Here is a 14,208-nt window from a genome sequence, read left to right on the forward strand (position 1 = left end):
TTTCTCAAAACCAAATTTCCTTGCAGAAATCTTTTCAAATAAAACACAGATTACCTCTAATAAAATTCTTTGTTTTCAAGTAGGAACTGTTATCTTGAACAGATTGTCTTTCTGTGTGAAGGTTCAAAAAAAAAAAAAAAAAGTATTAGGCATTCAAAGTTTATTTGAAGTTTCTTCTTTCCTACTGGAGCCATTATGCATTATGTCTTCCCCTTTCCTGTTAGAAGAGGGACACTTACTCTACATGATTTTTTTTTTTTTTTTAAGTCATTGGAAATGCCATCCCCACACAAAGTAAACAGGCATTCAGGACATCTCAGAATCCATGCTGGCTACCAAAGCACAGAAAGCTTGAGACACAGAAGAATTATGTATTTTTGGTGAGCATGGTAAGTGTTAAGTCACCTCAAGTTGGACATGAACAGAAGACTCACAGGTCATCTTCTATGCACTGGTTCACAAGCTGGTGTACTGAGGGGCAAGCACGTCAGGGGAGGTTACCTGGCACACAGGGTATGAAGTAGTGCCTTAAACCATGAGAAAAACATGGGCTGCAGTCACTGTACAGGATTTGGGAACCTAATCAGGAATGGGAAGATTCCTTTTACCAGATTAAAGGAAAGACCAGTATTTCTTGAATCAACCAAGCTGTCCCTTCTGTGAGTCCATTTACTGTGCCTCTGCTCAAAGAGGTCTTTTTCCCTCTCAGTAGCACCCATGATCATTGTAAAAAGCCAGGCACAGAGTGAGATATCTCAGATCAAAGCACTAGAAGTAGCCTAAAGTAAAGGCTAAAATTCTCCATTATAAGAAGCATTAACTTAGTAACAAGGATAGAACCGCATCCTATCTCTTGTAACCAAGGACATATTATATACCCCTCCAAATTATACTTCTTATCAGGATCCTCAAAAAAAAAAAAAAAAAGATTAAAAAAAATAGTAAGCTCTTTTCCCTACTTATATCTTTAGCCACCCACAAACTTATCTCAAGCCTTCCTCAGCATTTGAAATGGAAGATCTGAGAAAAGGAAAACCTCAAAACGGGGTTAAAGAAGGAATAACTTCATTCTTGTTAGAAAAAAAAAAAAGATTAATGTTTAAAGAATCTGAAATTTTATAACATTTTAAAGATTTAAATGCAAATGCAAGTAGCAACACATGAATTATAGAAATTCTGTAGCACTGCTCATCTTATGAATCATACCATGAGATTTGCTTTCTGCACTCTCAATGTAACCAGAATGAAATACTGGCATCTGAGATATCTTGAAATGATATACAACCAGCACATTTAATAAAATGCTAAGTAATTAAAATTAATGATATCTCAGATACATCTGTTTCAAAATGTTCTAGTTGATGGTATTTTTATTAAAGCCCATTACATACCACAACCAGTGCAGCTTCACAGTCTGGGAAGTCTTTTTCATCATTCAAAAGGAAAAGCCATGAGCGAAACGCTCCTTGGCAAACAGGAGCTCGCACACCGAAGCTGCAGCATTATCCTGGCTTCCTTACATATTAAGTACAGGACTATGTTCAAAGTAAACATGTGGTCATAATTAAATAATAATTATGACTAACATTTGTGTAACACCATTCATCCACACAGTTTAAAGCACAAGGTAAACCTATAAACAATGGGTCTAATCCTGCACCCTTTACTCATATAATACCATTCAGTCCAAATAGCCTATGTAGATCTTGTCTACACAGACTTAATTGTTCTCAATTACCTCCATGTCTTAACAGCCATTCCAGCCTGTCTTGTTTCCATTTAGCTTAATTCGCTCACTGCTTACCACAGGTGGATGCCATCACTCCGTTCTCACTGATTTAACATCACTTTTACTACATGGATCCTACACTGCTTTTCAAATCTCATGCCTCCTACATGCTTCTAACAAGGCAAATATCCTATTGCAGATGGGGAAATTCACCTGTTCTTATCATGCTTAAAGGACTGATCATCATCCTGAGCAGTATTTGTAAACTCAGGATGTACAATTTCTATTCTCATACCTACATCACACAAATAGCCTTCTTCATGCATCACAATCCAGAATAAAACCACAGGAAATGGTTAAGAACAGGGGAAAATTCTACAGTTCCTAAAAATATAATGTATTTGGAAGCAGACACGCTAAATCCACTTTTATGCATCTGCGGTACAAATGATGTTTGTTACGAAGAACTGATGTTGCTAAACAAGTTAAAAAACAGAAAGAACTTGTAGACCTTCCTGACGTTTTGACGTCAGTCTGGTGTGACAGTCAAAGAGCTGGAGAACAAGGCTGGAGACCTGGAATACCTCAGTCATATCTCATTTGGGCTCTGCTATCGACAGTTATTTCTTTGCTTCATCTGCAGTATCTATAAACTAACCCATCGTCCATCCCTCTGATGGATCTTTTGGAATTCATAAAAATCTTTATAGCCCTTTGAAGACAAATACTCTTTACTAGTACTAGCTATTATTTAGCTTTTATCATGTTTCCCTGTCTGCCTTAAATTTTGCAAAGAAAGCCACTGTCACATCTCACTTGCACCTTGATTTAGTATATTTTCCTTCCAGTTTTCATCTTTCTTTGCAAGAGATATGCTGAATTTTAGCTTTTACTTGTATTCCATGTAACTTTGGCATATGTCTGAAAAGACTGTATTTTTTTTTTAGTATCAGACAAAAGCACTGCAAAATGCTATTCACTATTGAATTGCCAACAAAGCTCACGTTAACACAACAGTGAAACAGAGTTATTTCTTCTCCTTAAAACCTTCTAATAGGTTTAGGTATTTCTGTGATTTGAACATTCAGAAAAAATCACAATAATTGCCTTACCTAGGCACAATTTAGTTGAACCTGAAACAAATCTAATGGCAAAAAAAGGAATCCTTACAGTAGAAGAAATCCTGCAGAAGTCACTGCAACTACACACACACTGTGTAAGGACCCATCATGAATCCATGAGAAGCTGTGAGGTTACTTGCTAACCAGGACACAGCTCTCGTTCACCAGTAAGACCTCTAGCTCTGCACTCTTCATCCTGTATTGTGTCTGTGATATAAAAGACTGGAGTGAAAATAGGGACATTAGTGGTTTAATCCACGGTGTATTAACAGCTGAGTTTTAATATGTGTTGCAAGGGATGTGCTGTATCAAAGTGCATTGCCTCTGTTTGTGAGCTGGCTGGGGATGAAGAGGTTTGCTCGTCCTGTCCCTGGTACCCTCTGGCAGCACAGACTAGCAACGGGCAGGGGGGTGCTCTTGCCCTGTCCAGACAAAAAGCAGCAGAAGTGCTACGCCAGCTCCTGCCAGGATGCCCACAGCAGCGCTCCTGCTCCACGGCACCTCCTCACTTACTGCTGCACTGCCCAGGGCAGGACGGCAGCTGTAAACACCAGGCAGTTTCAGTCCCTTGCCATGATTTCGACAGATGCAGACTTTTTTAGGCTCAACCTTTAGTCAAGGCAGAGAAACCAGTAGCAGCTCTATTCAAAACCATGCTGGAGCCTTCTCTGTTCCCTGTCTGTGCCCTTGTTTTGGTGTCAGGCCAGCAAGAGCCTGCACCCCTGCAGGAGCATCTCTGGCACCCTGACCCACCGCAGGGCAGGCAGACAGTGCTGACCCCTCCCAGGGACGGGTGTCACGCTGCTGAGCACTGCAGAGCTGCCTGGGAACAGAGACCCTCAGCACTACCTCTTAGCAAATCTACAATCCTGGAGGATTTGCCCACCGTAAGACACAAGTGACACCACTCTCGATGTAAGTCACCGATGCACTGCTCGGCACTGGAGCAAGTCGTGCAGGGCTTTTCTAGGGTCTTCCTGTGGCACTGAATTTTATCCACAAGGGCTGAGAAGCCTGAAGTGAAAATGGACAGTATATTAAATGAAAGCATGCAAGGTAAACAGGCTTGGTCATTTAGGTTTCCAGAGTTGCTTCTGAGTAAAAGGTAGTTATCAGATGTGACACAGCAGCAGGCCAGTCCATGACTAGAACTCCCCAGCAGTGGTATTTGGCACTTCCTTTGGAAGTTTCTGTGTTTAATACTAGAAATGCAGAATCAAATCTGCTTAAGTATTCAAGGTGAACTCATCAAAAAGACCAAAAATTTTAGCTTACATTACTATGGTATACATAAATTTCAGCAGCTCAGGGGTGTTCCTGATAGGAAAAGCAGCAGTGCCAGAGCGTAAGAGCCATTTCAGGCATCTTAGCTAAATGCCCCTGAGTCAGAGTTGGATATAAATGCATTTAGGGAGGATACAAAAAAATGTTCAGAAGCAGAAAGTAAGTCAAAACTTTTTCCAAATCCAATTAGGACAAACAAAAAGTACAAACCTCGTTTTTTCTTTCATTTGAAATCAGTCACTTCTTATTGCTATAACTGCATCTCACTATCGCCCATAATTTATTTATCATATGATTCACTTACACACATACCCTGATACTATCTGAGTTTATCATACCACTGATTTTAAAATTTCATATGCTGCTATTCTGGGGCTCTTGCTTCCCTGAAGATGTAGTACTCCAAATCCCTGCTAGCAAAAAGGATTCTGAATATCCCCACGGTTCACATTTCTGACATGGAAGTAAATCTAGTGCACAGGAAAAATGCAACTAATATCAAAACATTTATTCAGACCTCACCAAAATGCTGGTTGCATTTAGCACTAAATAATAAACAGGCAGAAGTCACTTTTCTAAGAGACAGGACATATCTCAGTGTAAAACACAGGCTAGGTTCTGAAAAGATCCTTCTATTAGTCTAATCTCACTGGCTTGGATATTTTTTTTTTCCAAACTGAGATTATGCTGAGATAGATACCCAGACTAGGTAAGAGTTCAACTCAGTTGTTCACACATGACCTTAGGTATCCTCCCTGGCCTCTGTTGGCTGCTCTGGACCCAATGGGAGGTCACGTGTAGCATCAGTCAGGCTAGATACCAACTTTTGGAAATCCCTACTTGAACTAATTTGCTCATTCTAAAACATTTTGAACATGGACAATGTTTTCCCTCCAGTTTCAGGTGGGCTGGGTGTTAGGACCCTTGTAGATCCAATATGTATTTCCAACTTCTGGAGCACCACAGTGATTCTTGCAGATCTCAATTTCTTAGCAGAGCATGTGGGGTTAGCTTCAGCTAAAAATCTGAGGTGAACAAGGATACTTCCATATTCCACAAGCTTTATACCCCTCTTCCTGGGGTGCACACATGCAGCAACCACAGAAAAAAAATCCACCAGCAACCTCAGGCAATTTCTACTATGCTAGGATCTGATAGAGATCATTGACCATGCAGAAATGGCAATTCCTTGCTATCTGTCCTTGAAATGCTGCCTACCATGACACCTCAAACCTTCAAATAGAAAAAAAAAAAAAGGTAACCTGATGAGGTTCTTCCTCTTTGGATGGTGTATTTCAACTTGAAGCCATAAATACACCTTCCTTTCACTCAAATTGCTTTTTAACAAAACATGTTTCCTTTTTCCAAAAAGGACACATAAACAGACTAATTTTTCATATAAACTATAAAATGTGATGCTTCTACCTTATAGCCGTATCATCTTCTAATAAACGCTATGCAGCTGTGGGGGGGCACTTTCTGAAGGGAGGAAAGTCCTAGGAAACAAAACACTCTTAGTAGAATGCTGAATGGTTTCATTGAGTATTTTTAGTCTGGCCTCCTGAGATGCTCTGCAAACATTTGCAAAACTCTAAAACAGAGCCAGGGTTATGTCACTATCTTCGGTACAAATAATTTGTTAGGAACTATTTTGTTCTGGCAAAGGGATATATCAAGAGAGGATGAGTGAACTGGCTTGTTTTCTTTTGGATTAAAATTGTTTGTCAACTGAAGGCTGTCTTTATGAGGAAAGAGTAAGGTGCCAAGAAGTACATTTCACCATGCCAAAATTAAAGGGAGGAGTTCAGAAACAGTCTTTTATTACCTAATTAGTTTTATCAAATGACACAGATCGACAAACAGGAGATAACTAATAGGAAAAAGGGGTCTAATGAAAAAGTAAGTTATCAGCTGGATGCTCTCCAGAAAACAATTATCTCTCTAGGTAAACAAGTACTGCTGTTGGGAGGTCAGACACAAAGTGCAAGGAATGGAGGTCTTCTCAGGATACCAGCCCTCAACGGAACTGAAAAGGAGGGAAAAAAAAAGCAGTAGCACAATCTACACTGAGTAAAAGGGATGACCTGTTATGAAAAGGATCTAGTATCTTTAGATACATTTGTTCCTATATGGCCTATAGATATCCTACCGGTCTGTTTCGTCTTTGTTTTTTTTTTTAAAAAACAAACCAAGTACGGTTTGCTAGATCAGTATCTCTATTCAAAATGAAAATTAGGACTACAGTAGGAACAGCCACATTCACCTGCTCAAAAACAAATTACCAGGATAACATTTTACAGCTACCAGGGAAAATGGAGGCTCACAGATCTTATTTTATGTTGATTGACCCTACAATAATGTAAGAGATGATCAAAAAAAGAAATACTGAGTTTTAGATAATATTATGCTTTACCCAGTATCAGTGAATATTGTATCTGGAAACTATTTCAAATATACTTACATTTCCTTTTCATTATTTTTCCCATTGCATGTCCTAAACTAGTCAGACAATTCCAGCTCAGGTTTGTTCATTCAGATTACATCAACTTTTAATTCCTAATTTGAACAATATTTTCATGTTTCCTATTATTACTTGCTTATCTAATATATACCTACAAATATGCAAAAGCTGTCTGATTATTTTAGCTAGTAAAATGACACCAGACAGCATAAAGACATTTAAAAAGTCTTGCTGGAAAAAAAAAAATCCCCAAATAAGGGTTTAATTGACTAAAGATTTGTGCCCCCCAGCAGCTTGAAGAAAAGCAACATCAATTTTTATGAACATTCTTTGAGAATTATAAGTGATGCAACAGAAGAGTTTTATTATGCTATTCTTTCCCTGCACCCTCCCTCTTCCTCCATCATCACTTAATCTGAAAACAGATGGGGCAAAGAATTTATGGGGAAGTGCAGACCCCATCTATTTGGGTGTACAGTTTGCTGCAGAACAGTGGGGACCACAGGGAAGTTTTAAATATGTAATATATGTAATAAACTGTAGCAAGGAATGCTAGAAGCAAAACTATTGAAGGAACCTAAGAATCAGCCATTCCAAATGAAAATACCAACCACTGCCACCCAGAACTATGTTAAGAACAGGCTAAGACGTTTACGAGGCCCTAACACATCCTGGGCAGGGCTGGATGATACTGCTGGGAAGTCCTGGTCCATTGCCAGCATGCCTTGCCCTACATGGAAGAGCTGAGCTAGGTATGAAGTCCTCGTTAGGCTAACGTGTCTAGATGGCCCCGCACTGGGCTGAGAGCACCTGCCGGGACACAGCCTTCACCCTCCAGTGACAAGTGACATCTCAGACTTAGTCCCTCATGGCCCCTTCCATGGGACTGCCGACACTTCCACCAGCTTTACGTTGAACAGGTATCACCACCCCACGTCTGCATGGACTTAGAGGTATGACACTAGACTGGGGGGGGGGGGAGGGAGGGTTGTCCACAATAAGATAATCAAGGGGAAAAGAAGGAAGTAAGAGTGCAGTACTGGAATGCAAATGAATGAGCTCACACAGGCACAAATAGAAAGCAGGTTTAGTTGCAGAACTGAATAACCAAGGGAACTTACTCCATCTGCCATCCATCTTTGAAGCCCCACAACGGAAAAGACTGCAAAATTCATGGTCGTTGCAAGTCTCCAAATGGCTCTGCAAGGAGCAGGGATTCTCTGCCAAAAACAGTCAGCCTTCACTTTCTTCCAGAGTCAGTCCTTTGCTGGCAAGCCTTAACCACTTGCAATATGCAGACCTGTACGTGGGGAGGTCACTGACCATGATCAGCACGTGTGGTGCAGATCTCAGTGCACGAGAGTCAGCTTCTCCCCTGCTGCGTGATCATTTGTTTCACAAAACACTGCAGTATGGCTGTACTCCTTCTCTCCTTGCCCCACCACTGCCTCCTTCTCACTCCTTCTCACATCACTTCCCATCACGCTAGGACTGACTGCAAGGCATGGTGCCGTTGGGCTTGAGCAAAATGATCCTGGGCTCTGCACACTCTGAAAGGCTGGTGGAGGAGGAAAAGCTGGGCCAAGCCATGCTCCTGTGCCAGGACGGTGAGTAAAACCAGAAAAGTCACCACCATTCTCATTGCAACCATCTGAAGATCCAGCAACCCACCTTTCCTCTCCCTACAGAAGTTACACAGACAGCAAATTAACATTTTAACTGTGCATCACTTCTCTTACTAAGGGTTTCCAGCAGGATTTGATCACATGTGCCATGCACAGACAATGAATTTCCACATGCTCTGCTTGTTTTTTTTTTTTTTTTTTTTTTTTTAATTTTCCCTCTTGTATGCCCTAAATGACAAGCATCTACCAGAGAACTAAGTAGCAGAGATTCCTGAAATCAAGTCCCAAATCCAATCGTTTAATGTTGGACATTGATTTTCTGGGTTCAGTCAGGCAACCCAGAAGTATACAGCTCTGCTGATAACACTATGAAATGACTGTCCCCATAAACGGGTATACGTCCCAGGCTACAGCTGGAGCAGCATACTCAGGAGGAGAATTATCCGTGCTCAAGTTGCAGTTAACACCCAGGTTCATATGCTGCTTTCCAGAAAGAAAAGTTGGGTCTAAGGTCGTAAGGCAATAAATCACATTTTGTTTTGGGTCAGCTTACTGTTTAGGACACGCACTCAAAAAGAAAAAGTATTAAAGGCTTTTTGAAATCAACAGTGAATGATTATGTGAGGGAAACGTAATGAAAACAACAGAATCTTTTAGCTAGGGGTAGGGAATACTCAGCCAAAGCCTTCGTCTGCCTCTTGCTGAGAACAACGCAATATGAAAATGGCCAAAATTATGTATTAGAAGAATGAAGACTGAAGGCTTTCTGCTAAATTATTGTTTTCCTGAGTTAATTGCAATGCAGCTTTCTATGTCACAACAGCATTTCAATTACTGACCCTTTATAAGATAAATTCACTGTACATTTTTGAGGATTTTAGATTTTGTACTTTTTTTTTGAGGATTTACATGTTATAATTACTCTAATATGTCTCATAGTAATGGTTATAAATGACACTAAGCACTTGGTCCTCAGTTTGCTGTTCTAAAACTGAAACTAGGCAAATAGTTGATAACCAGTTAACAGGTTTAACAACATGCAATTAGCTGCAGCCATATTAAGACAGAGTGATTCTTGTGCACTAAAGAGGATTATTTAATTAAGTGATATGCAATTCAGAAGAATGCCGCGCCTAACAGACTGAGTCTGAAGTATCTGATGAAGAGTCTGAAGCCAGAGAAGGGCCACAAAGCTGGGGAAGGGTCTGGAGCACAAGTCCTGTGAGGAGCGACTGAGGGAGATGGGTTGTTCAGTCTGGAGAAGAGACTCAGGGGAGACCTTATTGCTCTCTGCAACTACCTGAAAGGAAGGCACGGGGAGCTGGGAGTCAGCCTCTTCTCACAGATAACTATCGACAACACAAGAGAGAATGGCCTCAAGATGCACAAGGGGAGGTTCAAGTTGGAAATGAGGAGACATTTCTTCTCAGAAAGAGCGGTCAGGCACTGGGACGGGTTGCCCAGGGAGCTGGTGGAGTCACCATCCCTGGTTTAAGGAAAGTTTGGACGTGGTGCTTAGGGACATGGTTTAGTGGGTGACATTGTTGGTAGAGGGTTGGTTGGACCAGATGATGTTGGAGGTCTTTTCCAACCTTAATGAGTCTATGATTCGGGTGTGTGCTATTTGCACGTATGTTCAAAAGAAGGTTTTCCTGCAAATTCAATACTCATAGGTGGCAACTGTAACAGCCTGTTACCAAGGATTATCCAATGCTTCCCATAAGATCCAATTTTCACTTGCTTATAATTTTGCCAGACTAATTGTTTGGGCTGAAACTTTCCATGTTGGATGTCTGCCTCAGGCTATTTTGTTTCTGACATCAGCCAAAACCGTTTGCTGATTTCCAAGATAAAAGCCAGGAAAAAAAGACATTGTTTTACAATGAGAAAATAGCTGGTAGCCTCTCCTTCAAGAATCCCAACATCCTCCTTGTTTTAAACAGGGAAAATAAAGCACCTTTGGCAGGCCGGTTAAAGCCAGCTAAAAACCTGGTGTTACCTCAAACCTTGGCGACCTTGGTGAGAGGTGATGAGTTCAGGGTACCTCTGATCATCCTTGCACACATGAAGGGGACACAAGATGGCTGTGCAACCAGTGGTGGGAAAGCTGTAGGGCATGCAAGCAGCAGGAACTAGAGTCAGTTTGGTTAGCATCGGCAAAATCCCTGTGCCCTGTTAAACCACTGCACACCCATGCAGCTCAAACCCTGCTGGAGCCCACCGCAGTCAGTGCTGGGACACCTCCAGCCACCCCACAGAGGTCCTCAGCTGCTGTCCTCATTGGGGGATGAGTGCTCAGCCTCAACACAGGAGGAGCCTGAAAGTTTCCGCTGATTCCTGCAGTGATTTTCGAGCAACAGCCAGAACAAAATAGCAAGGGTTGGCCAACCCTTTACCTTTCTTGCGTTGGTTGCTCAAAATGGAGTAGGCATGGCTCATGTAACTACACTAATGACATGAGCAGAAGGGCAGAAGACTTCCTGTGACTGTAGGCTCAAAGTACTACCCAGAAATTATACTTAGACATAGAAATGTACTAATTTAAAACATTACCTACTGATTATAATCTTTTCTTTGTTCTTTGTCTTTTTCCTCTCCAATCTTCAGTTCACTTTCTATATCATTTATTTCTTCTCTTTTAAGCAGTGAAACACACCTTACACAACTACCTGGTTATACAACAATTCAGCCTAAAGACAGAAGAAAGAGAATGCTGGCTGTGAAGTTTGACCCTCCTTTTGTTCCTGCCCTGTCCATTATCATTTATTCCTGCAGAAACAAACTTCAATGCCCATTATGACATTATGACTATTTTCATCGATTATGCACTTATTAATTCCAACTTTCCTTCAGCAAAGAAAATCACCTCCTCTCAGGAGAAAGATGATTTGCAATTTCACAATAATTGCGGCATCTCTTAAGTAGTTCTAATTTTAAAAGGACAAAGTACATTTCGTTTCACAAGGACAGCAGAACCATTACACAGCGCGGTGCTGCTACAACCTTTTCAGAACACAAGCATTTCCTTAGAGACAGAAGAAAAACAGATCTAATTCTCTCTGAATTATTTTTCTTAGTGTTTAAGAACAGAAGCATATCGAGACTTCACATACCATGCATCTCAGAAGACAAATGCATAAAAACGAGAGATTTGGAAAAGTTAGGACCCTGAATAATCTTCCTACATCACTTCCCTACATGATTTTAATGTAAAGTAACGGATGACATTTGGAATATTTTGGTGGTGAAAAGGAACATGACAATAACTTAATTTCTGCAGCACCCGAATAGATGGATTTGTCTAAGACACATCTTCTGCTCCCCAGTCTCCTTTCACCGGTGCATGAAACTATTCCCACTGGTGGTGCCTGCCTAAGCTCCCAGAAATGTGGCACAAGTGTGGCCCCGGTTGATACACAGCTTCTCCTCCCCTTCAATTCTGTCTGCATTCAGTCTTAATACTTGTCACTGACGTTTGTTTCTTCCCTACAACAATTAGCTCTAGAAACAACAGGGGAATCAGAAATATAAAATCACTTGTACCACAACTACCTGGTTCACATTTGATCCAGTTGCTAAATGGTCTACTAAAGACTTGCCAGATCTGGCCCAAAAGTTGCCATCAACAAATTATGACAAAATGTGTGTTGATGCACATAAAGTGAAAAGAATTGCCTCAGAAAAACAACACAAAGCACCAAGTGAATTGGAAACGGCCTGTGAAAGGCAGAGGGCATGCACTGTAGCTCTTTCATGCTCTGGTTGTTTTTGTGAGGTTGATTTATGTATAATTAACAACTTTTATCCTGAAAATAATTTGATTTGAAGCTGTGCTATCGTTTTTACCCCCACCCTCCTGCCACAGACACATAAAGCAGCACAGCTCAGGGTGGTAACAACCAAAATATACTGCCACAGTACAAGTCCAAACTCTTCGTGCTAGCACAAAATCCCACTCTCATGTCTCCCTCCTGCTCCTCCTATCATCGCTGGGATGAACAAAATTCATAAACCGTAACTCCTAGTCTAATACTGCCTTGGCCAAAATTCAAGCTCGATAATTAATTACATTCTGCCTCTCTGAATTCCCACACTAGGTTGACTACGAGACATAACTTTCCTTTCCTCTCCTAGACAAGAAGTTTTATATTGCTAACGGTCATGATATTCCACCTCAGAGAGCTGGCAGGTGAACTGGAGAGAAAGAAGAGGTATGTATAATACTTGGATAAGATGACAGCAGCAGATAAAAAGAGAATAATATGGCAGTAAGTTTGAAGATTATGTCAACCCAAAAGCTAAATCATTGTTCTCTAATTACACTTTCTGTAAGAGAATGAAAGCACAGATGATCACGCAGGACAGGCAGCTGTCAGGACGTGGTGTCTGTGGGACTGTAACACAGACTGAATGATTTGGGATGGCAGAGTATTTCAGACAACTCAGAAATTGTTACGAAAAGCTGATAAATCTGTAAGGTAAAACACATTTAACATAGAACTAGACCCTGATAAAACACAGAAGCCATCCAAACCACTTCAGTCTGGAGAACATGGAGCATTACAACTATAGTATGCCTTTAGACAGCCATAGAAAAAAAATCAGTATTTCATGCCACTATTCAGTAAATTACCAGTATATCAACAGAAGGTAAACTATCATGCTATCCACGCTACACACATAACAAACCACTCATCATGCTGGGATTATAATTGGAATTTTCTTCTGAGGCTGATAGATGAATACTATAACCTTAAGTAGCACTCATACAAGATTTTATTTATGGCATATTCCACATGTATTTGTAAAGGACTTAATTAGCTTCTTTTCCTCCTGGTACAAAAAAAAATAAAATAAAGCTTGCATCATTATTAAAAAAACAGCAACAAAAAAATCATAAGGCAAGGCTGCTGTGAAAGGTCGTTGTAATAGTGCATCTAGTTTGCAGTGACAAAACCTGATCAACCCAGTGCAATTCTTTCTGAAAATTTGCATTATCTTCAGAAAAACTTTCTTTGTTCCTGCCTGAATCCAGCCTGTCATATTTGCTTTCTGTGCCAGTGTTTCAACGCATGGCCTGCACGTGCAGCCTAGAGGTTGTATGTGTGTAACACATTAATATATGGTTACAAACTACTTTTTAACATTGATCAGAGTACTACAGAGAATGCATACACTGTATGTTGCCAAAAGCATAGGATTGTTCTCCATGAACCAGATGGTAACTTTCGATCTTCTGTTTCTGTTTAGTTTTGGTGTCTAAAAATGTCCTTCAATTCTAAATCACAAGCAAGGTGATTTCAATCCAACTTCACTTGAAAGCTGGTGTTGGAACAATTAATTCAATTCTGGTCCAATTGTCCATTCCACTCATTTTCCATCTGTAAGAGTAAAGCCTCCACATTTTTATTCAAATAAGGTCGAAGATGCAACAAGTGCAATATCCATGGCATACTGCATGCTTGTTCAGAAAGGCCCTGTGCACACTGTTGAGATTTACCTCAACAAATTCAGGAGTTTGCCTCCAGAATCTGGGTTACCCATCCCGGTCAACAGCCCCGTCATGCTAACTGTGCAGAAACTCAGGACAGCAGCTCAGGTAAATTAATTAGTATCATCAACTTTTGCACAACAAATCAGTGTTCTTCAGCAGCGGAAATGCTGGGCACATAATACATGGGCTGAACGAGATGGTTAAAACTCAGAATTTTCGGAGCATAGAAATGGTAAACAGAAGGCTTGGGGGATTTTTTTTTTTTTATTTATTATTCTACACATTGACTTGGTAGTGACTATAGGGCTTAACATTAATTCTGCAAGAAAAATGTTACAAGAGGTTTATATCTTGGTAATTCTAAGTTTTATATTTCACAAGAAACAGGAACATGTAAAAAAAACTTGTACGTTGTTTTTCACATTTTATATAAAAGTTTAAATCACTCCATGCAAGAAAGCAAGTATAAAAGCTATGACAAGTACCTGCTTGTC

The 14,208-nt window shown here is 40.5% G+C and overlaps 1 protein-coding gene across 17 annotated transcripts in view; it reads right to left on the bottom strand.

Annotated features, from left to right (window-relative positions):
• The window catches only part of THRB (thyroid hormone receptor beta), a 167,771-nt gene that overhangs the window by 79,942 nt on the left and 73,621 nt on the right, over positions 1-14,208 (bottom strand). The window contains exon 1 of one of the 17 annotated variants that reach the window (XM_068674390.1): positions 2,900-3,020. The exons of the other annotated variants lie outside the window; for them this stretch is intronic. The gene's annotated coding sequence lies outside the window, so the exon portion shown is untranslated. Of the gene's footprint in view, positions 1-2,899; positions 3,021-14,208 lie in introns of those variants that run through there. 17 annotated transcript variants of the gene reach the window in all.

The sequence above is a fragment of the Anas acuta genome, chromosome 2 (genome assembly GCF_963932015.1).
Source record: "Anas acuta chromosome 2, bAnaAcu1.1, whole genome shotgun sequence".
Lineage (NCBI taxonomy): Eukaryota > Metazoa > Chordata > Aves > Anseriformes > Anatidae > Anas > Anas acuta.